A 14,485-nucleotide genomic window follows, 5' to 3' on the forward strand; every position below is an offset into this window, starting at 1 on the left:
CTTGGCCTACATGCTAGGGATTGAATGTTTGTGTCCCACTTCTCCTGAACCCAACCAAATTCATACTGACTCCCAAAGCAATGACATTTGAAGATAGGGTCTTTGGGAGATGACCAGGATTAGATGGCACAACAAGAATAGAACCTTTCATGGTGGGCTTAGCACTAGGAGAGACCCTGAAGAGTTTGTCCTATTTCCCTATCATCTTTTAGGAGCACTCAAAGAAAAGATTTTACGAGCACACAATGAGATAGGACCTCCGTTGAAGCAAGAGCAGAGGTCTCAGGATTCAAACTGCCTTGCTGGCACCTTGAATGTCTCAGCCTCCAGTACTGTAAGAAGATAAGTTCCTGCAGGATAAGCCAAGCTGCCTGCAGTGTCTTTTGACTACAGGTCAAACTGACACACAAAGTCTGGCTTGAAGGCATCACATATGTGAAAATATGGAGGTGTTTGAAGAGGTGCGCTACAATTGAGGTTTGAGTGAGGGTTTGGAAAGAGAGTTAAGACTTTCCACTCTAAAACCAGCTATCTCATCTCCCCAGTAGTACCAGGTCTAGGGTGACAGGAGGTAGTGAGAATTTGCATTCATCTGTGGTCCTGGCTACTAAGATGCGGAGGGTGAGCACCAGTGAGAGAAGTTCCTGGAATCTAGATAACAAAGTATTGCTTTACATAGATCAAGGCAGAAATTAGGTAGATGAAAAGAAAACAGGCTCCCCCATTCTAGGAGGAAGGTGCCAGTGCCAGATGAGAAGGAAGACATAGGCAGGCACTGGCTCGGTGGCAGAAGCCGTCCATTCCGTGCCATGTTTCTCCTTCAAACATACTTTTGCATTTAATTGTGATAATATTTAGGGAAAGTATAAATGGAAACTGAGTCATGAGAACATAAAACTAGATTTTAAAATGAAAGGAAGACCCTTGGCCTCCTTCTGTGAGCTACAGAACCTCCTCCAGAATGAACCAGTTGACTCTACTCTCTACAGGCACAATGGGTCCCCTGGGCATATATATATATATATATATATATATATATATATATATATATATGTGTCATTATTCATTATTCTTTTCTCGGTGACAACACATGTGGTGACTCTGGAGACTTACTTAGTTAGCCCTGTCTGGAACTAGAATTCTTCAATACTAAAACATAGAACTAGGTCTGAATTAGTGATTTTTGGTTTTTTGTATCCTGGGGCCATGGATAGAGGTATTTGAGAGATAAAAATGGAGTGACTGAGCAAGTTCCCAAGCTTGACAGCACCAGCAGCTTCTCCATCAGCCTGCACAGGAACATTCGGAACTACCCTTTCCTCTGGGGCAGGAGTTCCAGCCTGTGGAAAGAAGGAACTGCTTGCTTCATGCTGATGAAAAGTCCACTTACTAGTCCTCTGTCATATCACTGATTACCAGTTAGAAAATGGCATTAATTTTTCAAAAGTTGTTAAACAGACAACATAGTTGAAACTGTTAAGTCCCTGGAGGAAAGTATGAGCTGTGATCCTCTGTAGCACCAAGCCTCACGACCACTGAAGGAGCTGACCTCTGGTTTCTCCTCGGAGCCTCAGTCGGGACTGGACTGGCGCATCTGAGCATTTCCCACAGCCAAGCCCCTCCCTTCCCACTCTAAGCCCCTCCTTTCCCACTCCATCCTCCTCCCTGACCCATTCCTGCATTTGCCCTGGCCATCTTCCAGAAAGCTTCCAGTCATCTGTGTATCATCGGTAGCTCCTCTCTCCCAGCAGTGATGAGCAACCACATGGGTGGGCTTAAATTTCCAGAAGCTTCCTTGGCCCCCAGCTGGGGAAGATATTAATGAGGGTTGGGGGGTAATGGAGGGGACAGAGGGGGTTGGGGGGATCTGGGGAGTGAGCGGGACAAGGAAAAGAGTGCAGCTCGCCTCTTACCCCACAGCACAGCTTCTCAGATCTGGTGGTCGCAGCTCTGAGCCCACAGCTGCCACTTACCCACCAGTGGCATGACACTGAGATGCCACCTACTGCAGTGTTCTCCTAACACAGACAAAAATCATCATTTTTTTAAGGCTGTGTTTTAAGAAATAAATGCAGGGGAGGATGTAAAGCTCCTGGCACCAAGCAAGTACTTAATAAAATGAAATAATAATAAAAACAAAAGTATCAGTATGGCAATGGTGGCCCATGCTTTTAATCCCAGCATTCAGGAGTCAGAGGCAGGCAGATCTCTTTGAGTTTGAGGCCAGTCTGGTCTACAGGGCTAGTTCCAGGACAGCCAGGGCTACACAGAGAAACCCTGTCTTGAAATAATATAGTATACCTATACATATAATCTCCTTTATACATTTGGGGAAATGGTTTTGGGGAATCAGATGGAAAGATGGCTGTTGACATCCTGAAAGAAAACAGCTGGGCACATCTTACATTTGTGCCAAAAATTAGACCCCTGCCTCCCTACCCACCATTCATGGGCAGAAAGCGAAAGTGGCTTATCCTAGCACCTGGAATGGAAAAGAGGAAACTGAATTTTTGAGTCTCTGCTCTCAGCTTCCTGAAATCAGTCCAGATGGTATTGGCTTGATGAAGGAAAAGAGTGGAGTGTGTATTACAGCTTGAGAAGATCATAAATCCAGGGAACTGCTTAATATATGTGCCTAGTTGTTACTAAGACCAACAAAAGTCACCAGGCAGTTAAAGGCAGGTTAGTCTAGCCACGAGTTTAATTTGTTTACAGTTCTGGGCTTTGTCCCTGCTCCACCCCCACTGCTGGCCCACAGAACTCTAGAACTCTGCCCACAACTACGGTTTTCCCTTTCCACTCTAGGAGATTATTGCAAGGTCATAAAGTCACAGCATGACAGAGTCCACAGCTTGTTCAGTTCACCTTGCAGAATCTCATGCCTGGTTACAATTTTCCTGGGTTACTTAAGACGGAAAGATGTCACTTCCCCAGTACTACCCTACCTAATCTCCTCCAGCAAGACAGAATTAGTAACTCTGACTGGCACTCAGCGTTAACGTTAGGCTAAGCTAATCATCTGACATAATGATCTCTACCTTCATAGCTACCACTCATGGAACCCAGTCCAGAAGAGAGGCAGGCTAGCCACGTCCTAACATTTCCTTCAAGTCAAATTTTTTATTCTTTTAGAACTTATGGTGCTGTAGGAACTCTGTTGATGATTGGGTAAAAGCTGCAAATAAGGTGGGCCTTGCACCTGTCCTCAAATACTCAACAATGGCTACAAGGCTGAGTTGATTACAATTATTTTTTCATAGATATGTATACATACACACATACATACACATGCATTTGAGACAGAGTCATTGATGCATTTAAACTACTAGGCTCAAGCAATCCTCCTACTTCAACCATTATGTCCAGCTAATTATGGTGATTCCTATTTATTTGATTTTGGCCACTGAGACGGGATCTCACTACAGAGCCCAAGCTGACCTTGACCAGCTTGCCCCCACTTCCCAAATGCCTGAAGTACAGGTTTGCACCACCATGTCTAATAAGATAATCATAGTGTTGGGGCACTGGAAGAGGCTCCTGTGAGAAGGTGACATTTAGCTGGATGAAGGATGAGAGATAACTGGCCAAATGAGGACGTTCAGCAGATAAACAAGCATGAAGACTCCTTAGCACAAAGAAGAGAAGAGGGAATGCATTCTCTTTGAATCGACAAGATTTGTATTGATTCCCAACCTGGGTGGATCCTCTGGCTTTTCCACCTGTGTGCTGCTGAGACCCTCAATCAGAAAGGGACACTACTGGTTTTGATAACTAAAAGACAAGCCACACACAATGAGGGCTATTAAGCACTTGAGGGAGATTTGTAATGATCCTAGGCTAATCCATCAGGAATGGCAGACTGTTTATAAAAATGTTAAACTTCACTGGGAAAGAAAAGCCAACAAAGGCTGTTAAGTAGAGAAAAGAAAACCGTTCTCTTCCGTATGAGACCACCCTGAGCCATTCGTTCCCAGCACGAATGAGTAAGAGGGTGTTGTAGTCCAGGACTAAGGTGTTAATAGGGATTACCAAGCTTCACGCATTCAGCAATGTTTGGGTAAAAGTGGACAATAGACAAGGTTAGCCACAGAGTTCTAGCATGGGCAACTGGGTGGAGATGGGGCAGGTTTACGAGTGTGATGTACGTGTTTTCATTGGACCTTCTGTGATGAAGGTGTCACTTAAGACCGTGACAATTCAGCATGATCGGACAGATGAAAGAGATGGGTGGACATGACATGGGAGGGAGAGGAAGACAAGTGGTGACAGCTGCTGTGGGGCCAGGCTACAAGTGTCAATGAAAGGTCACGAGGGAGATGGAGAACCTGGTGAGGTCAGAATGCCTGGAAAGTAGGAGCGGATGGGTTGCAGGGAGAAGGAAGGATTGCCATAGAAACAGGGGGTCTTTGCTGAGCAACAACCAGAAGATAGGGGAGATGGGGACAGAAATGGGCTGGGTCAAATAACTGTTGGCAGAAGTTGGAGTGGTTTCTGTCACACTCATTCTATTCCCCTCAAAACAGAGATTAGGGAGGAGATCATGTAAGGAAGTTTGAGGGAAGATTAAAAGTTGGAAGTGGGGCTTGTAGACACATGGAAAGCAAGCAATGGTAGAGAAATGGGATAGATGTCCATACAGTGGTATGTCTGTGTGCTGGAGAGATGTCCATAGAATGGTGTGTCTGTGTGCCAGAGAGTGTTCTAACTTGACTCAAGCTAGAGTCATTTGAGAGGTTCATGCCAGTAAGCAGCATGCCTCCATCACTTCTGCGTCAGCTCCTGCCTCCAGGTTCCTGCCTTGAGTCCTTGCCCTGGCTTCCCTCTCTGTTACCTGAGCATTGTAGCATGGCATAAGGCTTTGCTCCTCAAGTCACGGTGCTCTCCACAGCAATAAAACCCTAAGTCAGGGAGATAGAAGTAGGCACTGTAGGTTAAAGTAGTCTGGTAGACTGTATTGTATCGACTTTCTTGAGATTCTTGTCATGGCCCTTGTACGAACATATAAAAGGCAGGTTCATTGTGTCTGTGAATATAAATGGACAAGAGAGGAAAAGTTGAGAGTATATAAACAGAATACAAAGGGAAGCAAAGACAGAAGCAAACTGATCCAATGGGATAGTGAAGCTGAGCTCACATAGAAGTCCTTTAACCCTGAGGTCACGACGTGGTTCTGAGGGAGGATCTGAACCACGGAGAAGAGGCTGTGGCCAGAGCGTGGAATGCATGAATGGGGAGGCTTTGGAGGTTTGAGAAAATCCAGGCATCATCATTGCAATGAGTAACTGAGTAGAGGCAGAGGGAAAGGTCCCTGGAAATATGGAAGTCACCGAATTGAAAGCCACAGTTTGAATGAGTCATCTGCAAGTCTACCAGGCTCAGAGCTGCAGACAGTCAGTGGGATTCGGGAGAAGGAAGAAAATGCTTAAATAGCTTCTGAATAAGAGCAAGGGGAAGAAGAGGGTTGAGCATCCTGGAATGTTTGTAGATTTCGGTTTCCATACACAGCAAGTTCTTAGAGTTGCATACAATCAGCAAATGGGCATTTCAGATCCCTAAACCTCAGGGAACAAAGTTAGATGACTCCCTATGGGGATAGATAGATAGATAGATAGATAGATAGATAGATAGATAGATAGATAGATAATAGATAGAATATATGTAGGTAGATATAGATATATATTCAAGTCACTCGTAAACGTAAAAGTTACAAATTTCCAAGCATTAGTCCTAGAGTCACTCAATTCAAGACACTTATCTTTGGGCCTAGATGAATCACCATCCAATGGGCACATCCAATTGAGAGCCTGGAGTAAGACTCCAAACACAGACCTTTCTTCACCACCACCCCAAGCCTCTTCCAGCTGATATATCACCATTAAGCTCAATGTCTTTCCCACAGTGGAGAGATGAACAATCACCATCAAGAAATTTATGTCCTCAAGTCCAATATAAATCTCCTGATGAAAATAGAAGTCTGTTTGAAAATAGAGGGGAAAAAAAAAGAAAAAGAAACAAAAACCCTAAGCTCTTGCTCTGATGTCTGGAGCAACATGACAACCTGTAACTTTCCCACAATCATCTCAGCTGAAGCATTCAAACACTCGCACCCTGAGATTCAGCCTAGAGAGGATAACAGAGGTCCATAGCTGCCTAATTCAGTGATGCCCGATGCGGGCTGAGGACCAACATTGATCCACAAAGAGTTCATTGCTAGTTTGTGGCAGGGTGTTAGCATTTCACTGCTTTACAGAAAACCCGAGGAAATTGACTTATAGAAATGAAGGCTTATTTGGCGTCACAATTTCACAAGTTTTCTTCTGTTGTCACTTGCTCTGTTGTCTCCAGGCCTGTGACAAGGCAGAGAATTGCCTGTCAGGGAGTGAGCCCTGGAGCAAAGCTGCTCACTTACTGATGTCCAGGAAGCAAAGAGAACTCAATCATACATCAGTCCCTCCTCCCAAACCTGTTAGTCTAGGAATCCATAGTGAATTAATTTGCTCTTGAGGTTAGAGTTCTCATAATCCAACCACGCCCTGAAGCCTTCTACCCTGGAGACCAACTCTCATCACACAAGGTCTAGGGGGACCATAACTCAAGGAAGGTATAATAACGGTTTATAAGCCTCTAGGCATATGTGTGCTTTTAAAGAATGATTTGAAAGTGGGACTTATACTTTGTATATCTCAATGATATTTGCATTCCATTCTCCTAATAATTCTTTTTATTTCATTTTAGGAAAACGTTGGTCCCTAGTAGACAGAAATTTTTAAAGTCCAGTTCTTAGCCAAAGACAGCTTGAGAAACACAGGATTAGATCACACTCTTTGCCCTGCTTCCCAATGCATGGAGACTCTTTAAACAGACAGAAGAAATAATGAGACACAAGTGTACAAAAATACATATCCACAAACCAATTCAATTTCAATTCCTCACTGTTAGGTTTCAAACCTGGGACAAATAGCTGAGCTGCCTACTAAGCATATCAAAGTGGACACTGGCTGCCAGTTCCTACCACTTACAGGGCCCTCCTGGCTGGCATGCCCCACCCCCCAGGCTGCTCTCCTCCATATAATCCTCCCCTCTCTCAGTACCTTCGGACCTCCTGGCTGCTGCACCTGGTTCTCCCTCACCAATGGCACTGCTGGTACAGTAACTGGGGCCACAGCTGCCATAGCCACTCTGTAGATGAGCCCTAAGATGTCCCTGCTAGCAAAGTGCTAGGAAGAGGACCATCAGTAGATTACTACATGCAAGAATCCAAGCAATGACCAACGCCAGTGCTCCACTATACCACCACTGCCAGGCGCAACCCACTCTGCTACAGCAGCCATTCCCACAGGCAGGGCGGCACCCAACTCAGTCACCCCACAGGTCAGCATCAGTGTGGCTCAGGAGTATAAAGTGAGGTCATGGAACCCACACATGGCCACTGCCAAGTGGAGCTACAAGGAAAGGGAGCACAGCAGAATAGCAGACCCTTGCTCCACACAGGGGTCTTCCGCATGCCTGCAGGGTGGCAGTCACGGGAAGCTTGTCCGTGGACAATTAGACCCCTAATTCATAAGAACCTAGAGGCTAGCAGGCATGTATGACTTTTGCCATTGCGATACAGTATTGTCCTGTACAAAGTTCATATCTGAGAAACACACCATTGAGTTGCAAAACCAACATCTAGGGATGTAAGTTAGTTTACCCTGCTGTGTCGTCTGTGTTCGTGGCTCTTCTGGGGCACAGGTGGCTGCAGGTCACACGTTGGACACTCCACCCTCCTAGGGAAGATGGAGGGACACAGGCCAAGGAGCTCTTTCCGAAAGTAACCCATGCTCACAGAAGCCCTTTCCATCCGGAAGGGAACACATACTTAGCTCATCTGAACTGTTAAGCAACAGCTCTTCCCTGACCTATAGAGACGGGTAAAACACAATCCCAGGGAAGGAGCCATGGCTTCATCCCCACGAGAGAAAAACTGGAACTAAAAGCATAATTAGTATCTTCTATTTTATGTTACTGCCTTTTTAAAAAAAAAAATTCTGTATTTTGTTAAATTATAGATTTTTCTAATTTTTCTTTTTAATTAATAATTTTCATTTCTTTACAAATTTATTTTTATTTACAATTTTATATCATTGTGTTTTCCCTCCCATCTCACCAGAGGACTTTGTGATTGTTCTTTATTTTTCTATGCCTATAAAAACCTTCTTAGCACATTTCTTCATCTCATTACTTAAATATTAATACCCTTTAGTCTAAGAAAAAAATCAACAAACTACCTTCTCCTACCAGTGATTCAACCTAGCTGCCTCTGAGTCTTAACAGAGACACATGTGAAGCACACAAGTCACATAAGTTACAAAAACACACACATGCCTACAGAGGGGCGTAGCCAGGGCTTCTGGGAAATTAGTAGGAAGCACTACAGCCATGGTACACCTTGCTCATGACTTCCAACTGCTTGGTAGATCAATTTCCATCCTTTGACATTCAATTGTGTGTGTGTGTGTGTGTGTGTGTGTGTGTGTGTGTGTGTGTGTATCTTTTGTTAGCAAACTGCATATTTAAAAGGGGAACATTTACTCAAGGAAAAATATGACAATTACAAATATGTATGTACCAACTCAGGCCAATTCGCCCGATTTTATAAAACAAACACAAACAGTTTAAAAGGGCACAGATCCTGCCACAATGTCGGTGACAGGTTCCTGTCACCCACTCACACACTCAGAGATGTCTTCCAAACTACAATACCAGCAAAGAAACTTCACAGGTAAATGATAACACAGATCGCCTAGATTTTACAGATAGCTACAGCCTGTAGTCTCTCTGACAGGGAGCACATGTCCTTCTCAGAAGCATATGAAAACTTACCTAAAATTGATCACATCACAGGCACAAAGCAAGCCTGAATTTAAAAACTGAGATAATTCTTTGTATCTCATCAGAGCAATAAAATCAGAAATCAACAGCAAAAGACACTTTAGAAACTACACAAATACCCAAAGGCTGGCAATACACTTTTGAATGACAATGGGTCATTGAAGAAAGCAGGGAAGAAATTTAAATTCTTCTAAAAAGAAATAAAAATAATAGAACAACCAAACATGCTCTAGGATACAGCTAAGGCAGATCTAAGAGGAAGGCTGCAAGTGTTCCCATTTAAAAATCAGACACGTCTCAAACAAATAACCTAATGGTGCACCTTAAGACTCTAGAAAAGCAAGAAGCCAAACCCAAATGCAGCAGAGTGCAATAAATAATAAGGACAACTGGCAGAAAACTAAGCCCAAGAGAAGGAATTAACAAGCAAAAAAAAACAATAAACCAAAACCAGAAACAAGTCGGGATGTTATGACTTTGTTGAACTCATGACTTAACCCATCCTAAATCAGAACTGCGGCCGCATTTCCATTATGTGTGAGGTAATGATTTTCCTCTTCATTGAGTCACTGTTAATTGAGTTTCTGGTCACTTATAACCAGAAATATGTACGAAAAAGCTACGTGAACTCTTGAGTATCAACAGGAGAGGGGTTAGGGGCTTCCCCTCCTTGGTTCCTCCTTCTTAGCAGCTGAGTCACCTCTGACTCACCCACGAGCTCCAAATATTTGAAGGAGTTCAAGGAGGCATGGAGTCCCTTCACTGTTACCACAAGACATGGCGAAACTGAGCTTTAGCAAATTCTCATCCTGTCTTCCTCAATAGGTTTCAGCTAAGAAGAAGAAGAAGAAGAAGAAGAAGAAGAAGAAGAAGAAGAAAGCAGAGCTACAAAAAACTGTAGACTTGAGGCTTGAGTGACAGCTCTGATGGGCAGCAGCTTGGGAGCCCAACTGTTGGGGATTCTCTGACAGGCTCCGCTGCCAGCCTTCTTGATTGACTGCTGCCCACACGGGCCCGACAGGTGGCCGGCGCCTAGTTCACACTTCAGTGTTTGCAATGAAACAGTCCTCACTGCTTCAGGCACCACCTGCTTCATTTCCAGACAATTCTCATCATGCAAAGTTCTTTCAATTTTACTCTCAGGCCCAAATCTGCTTCCTTCTAACTTGTAGTTTTACCTTCCCGAGATAAAACAGAAGACAGATGTTCCAGGCACTCACGTGACAGCACCACACATCACCTCAACTGGTCTCGCAAAGCTTTCATTTCTCCAAGTTATTTTCCATTAAATTGTTCATAAGATGCATAGATTCTATATTTTCCATACTTGTCTTATGCATTTCAATTAGCTATTTCTCTCTATGCTGGGTAGGTTTTTGTTTGTTTGTTTGTTTCATCAACTTGATGCAAGCTAGGGACATCTTCAGAGAAAACCTCAATTGAAAAAATATCTCTGTCAGGTTGCCTGTAGATAATATGTGGCACATTCTTTATAATTAATGATCAGGGTGGGAGGCTCAACCCAGGGGAGATGGTCCTGGGGCGTGTGGTTCTGTGCCATATAAGAATGCAGGCTGAAGTTGAAAAGCTACATGGAAATCTATGACTGTAGATAGAAGCTTCTTCAAATTGCATACAAATATGAATCTAAATGAAGACCCCAAATAATAGGGAAGACGTTGCCCCAACTAGACATCTTATTCCACCAAATAAAACCTCCAGTTCTAGGAGTGAGTTACATCTTGTTGAGTTGTTGGCTAAAAAGACCCCATAGCAACCCCCCAGACATTTCAGGCTATTGCTAAGCTATTTATTGGTTGCTCTCCTCTACCTAATGGTAAGGCCCTACTGTTGAAGAGAACATTTACTTACGTTAAGTTGGGCTGGTATCTAACTAGAAGCTTCACCCCTCATGACTAGCATTCATGGTACTGGAAGGTACTTTGCACATACAGAAGGAGCAAATCATCATTATCATTATTGCCCAGCTACAGCCTCACAACATACAACAGCAAGATATCCTGGTATCCTAGTGACCCAAATGTATGGGAGTGGCCAGCTTCGCTTTGACCGGATTTAAGGGTCACTCAATGAGATGGAACTCACACCTGATTCTGCTAAAATGGCCAAGAGCCTGACACCAGCTAGGTCATGGCCAAGGAGAAAGCCTACCACTGTTAATCTGCTAAAGAAATAGCAATAAAATGACTCCTAGTAACGTCCTGCTTAGCCTTCAGCAGAGAAGCCTCTTGCAGCGGGTGGGAACTAACAGAGACCCACAATTGGACAATGTGCAAACCGGGAGGCTTTAGAGAACTCAGTCACAAACGGGGTTGTCGTTACCAAACCCTCCCCTCAAGGCTCAGGGAGATATGTGAAAGAGGGGGTGCTATTAGTTAAGAGCCAGAGGGGATGGATGACTACAGGAAAGTCTCTTTCAGAACAGCAGGACTGACACGCACTCACTCGGAGAAACAGCAGCAGCAATGCACAGGGCCTCACAAGTCAGATGGGATCCCAGTACAGAACGGGAGAAGTAGGGCAGGGAGGGTGGAGGGCCACCACAACCAAGAGGCTATCTCCAGGTGATAGTGACAAAGAGAAAATCAGTTTTCTCCACTGGAGCATCATTGGCAAATCAGCCGCAGTCCAGGACAGGCCCCAGACCTAGGACCAGTTGGCCAACACAAAGCAAATACAATGGTGTGTCTGTGGGCTTTGCTTAGTTTTGCTTAGTTTGGTGATTTTTTTTTCCCTCATTTTTAGGAGAACTTTTTCTTCTTGTTTTCTGTTTTGTTTTGTTCCCTTTGGCAGGAGGGAGGGAAGAAGGGAGAGGGAAGGGAGGGGGAAGGAAGCAAGGAAAGAAGCAAGGAAGGAAGGGAGGAAGGAAGGAAGGAAGGAAGGAAGGAAGGAAGGAAGGAAGGAAGAGGGCTGAGTAAGCTATGGGGACCAAGCCAGTAAGCAATGTTCCCCCATAGGCTCTGCCTGAGTTCCTGCTTCTAGGAAGGGCTTCGGAAAATGGTCGCGGGGTCTGACCTCATTAATAAATCCAGTGGTGTATTTGTATTGAGTAGACTATTGGAGGAGATTGGGCGGGGCTTGCTAGAGGAAGGTTACTGGATATGTACTATTAAAGGTTATGTATACCTTGTCTCTGGTTACCCCTCTTTCTGCCCCTCTCCCACATCCTCCCCTCTTCCCTTGCTGCTGTGAGGTAAGCAGTTTCCCCCACTATGCATGCTTTCCCGTGATGTTCAGCCTCATTTTCCTCCCACACTGCTCTGGGTCAACCGTTCACAGACTGAAACCCTTCGAGTCCAGGTAACTCCTCAGATGCTTGGTGTGGCGCTGCCGGATTGGGCAGTTTCCCTGCCGGGTTGTGGGCTTTGGTCTGATCTTTTCTTGCTAGACTCGCTCTTCCCTTTTGAAATGGGAACACCCACTCTGCACCACCACGTCTTGAAGGAGACCGAGACTTTGGTTTTATAGGAACACACTGCTAAAGGACTGCCTTGAGTCTCAAGAGAGACTGAACTCTTCTAGCATTAGTGTCTAAGACTATGGGAAATTTTTCTGGTGGGCTGTGTGATGTTTAAAGTGACATCATGGGCTGGTGAGATGGCTCAGTGGGTAAGAGCACCCGACTGTTCTTCCGAAGGTCTCGAGTTCAAATCCCAGCAACCACATGGTGGTTCATAACCATCCGTAACAAGATCTGACACCCTCTTCTGGAGTGTCTGAAGACAGCTACAGTGTACTTAAATATAATAAATAAATAAATCTTTAAAAAAATAAAAATAAATAAAGTGACATCATACCTCAATGGGCACTTAGAGAGACAGGCCTCAAGGTATGTCTGTGAGGTTTGCAGATGGGTCTATTCGAAAATATGGGCAGCACCGTGCATGGGCTGAGGTTGCAGAGAGAATTTTAAAACGCAAGCTCTTCAGCCTCTCTTCTCTGCTTTGTGAGAATGTTAGTCAAATAGCTGGCTCACATTCCTGCTGCCAGGCCTTCCCCGCCAGGATGAGCTGTGTCCTCAAACTGAGCCCAAAGAAACCCCTCCTTACATGGAAGGGTTTTACATCCCATCGCAATGAGAAAATGGATATCACGTCTGTATGTACGGGGTCCTTTTGAGGCTCTGACATTGGCAGTATATTGAGCTTCCCAGTGGTTGCCTCCTGCTGTCTTCTACCACAGATGCTTCTAAGAGGACTTTGCATGTCCACTGAGGAGCAATCAGAAAGGTGTGACTTTCATAAGAACTTTTTCCTGGGAGGGAGTAAATCTGGGATTGGTTACCTCAGCCACAGTGTTTCTGGAAGTCCAGCCTAGACCCTACAAAAACAATCACAATATAGTAAGGACTGGAGCAAGCAGGGTTGCTGTCTTTCTCCTGCTGGTGCAAACAGATAAAACATTACCTCTTTGCAACCTCAACACCTAAAGAAACTGTGTGCCCTTCATCTCTGCCCTGAAGAAGTCACTCAGAGGTTTGAGGCAGGAATTCTTTAAGTAAAAGACTTGCAGAAGAGAAGTTAAACTGTTACTATTTTTTGGTGGTGTGACTTCAGAAGGCCTGAAAGATACCTGTGGCCTTTTGTGGGCCTCCAGCTCTGTGTCTGAGATCTATAGCATGCCCACCCTCTGAGGCAGAGAGCAGTGCTGGACAGGAACAGGGCTTTGGTCTGTGTTTCTCTTCCAAAAGCATCCACTGAATAAGCACTTCACACACACACACACACACACACACACACACACACACACACACAGGTCTCCTTACAGGCTCATTTGCATTTTCTTATTTCCTTGATTTTCATGTTTAGTGCTTGTAACATATGAAAACAAGTCTGTTAGCATTTACATGGGAAAAAGTGGAATATAATATTATATATAACAAAGAGGGGAAAAAAATCAGCAGTCACAAGATGATACCACTGCTGTGTCTAAATTAGGCTAATCTAACCCTCAGCTTCACGAATGCACCCAGCCAATTACCCAAGTGCAGCGCTTCCTGCCTTTGACCTTACTCCAAGGGCACACTGTCTTCTGTAGGCCTCAGCCAGGCCCCAGAGCCTGCAGGCCTTTTGTCCACAGCATCCTAGCAAGGCAAGACGGGACTGAAACCAGGCTTGCAAAGGGAGATGGGATGCAATGGGCTATGAGGTTGGCTGCAGCAGCACCCGCTCCCAACAGAGCAAGAGGAAACAGGCTGAAGAGCAGACAGGCATTAGAATTCAACAGAGAAGCTTTCTCCTCAGGAAGAAGCTGTGTCAGGTCACAGGGGCACTGAAATAAAGCAGGGGGGACTTTATTGACCTCTCGGCCCTCGGCATGCACTGCTGTCCCTACCACACCTCAGCATGCACTGCTGCCCCCACCACACCATTGCGCACTCATTCATGCAGTACCATGTGTTCTCATACACCAGTATGCTCTGCAGACTGCGTGATACACATCCAGCCTTTACCTGAGATCCTGTGCTGCCAGGCACATGAGTAATGGAGGAGACACAGAGCCCTGCCTGGGAGCTAACATCCTAGCCTCACATACTTTTAGTCATCAGGTCTACGGAGAGGGAGGGGAAGTTTAAGTAGGGCCTTTTTTT

Source organism: Mus pahari, chromosome 5 (genome assembly GCF_900095145.1).
Source record: "Mus pahari chromosome 5, PAHARI_EIJ_v1.1, whole genome shotgun sequence".
In the NCBI taxonomy this organism is placed as follows: Eukaryota; Metazoa; Chordata; class Mammalia; order Rodentia; family Muridae; genus Mus; species Mus pahari.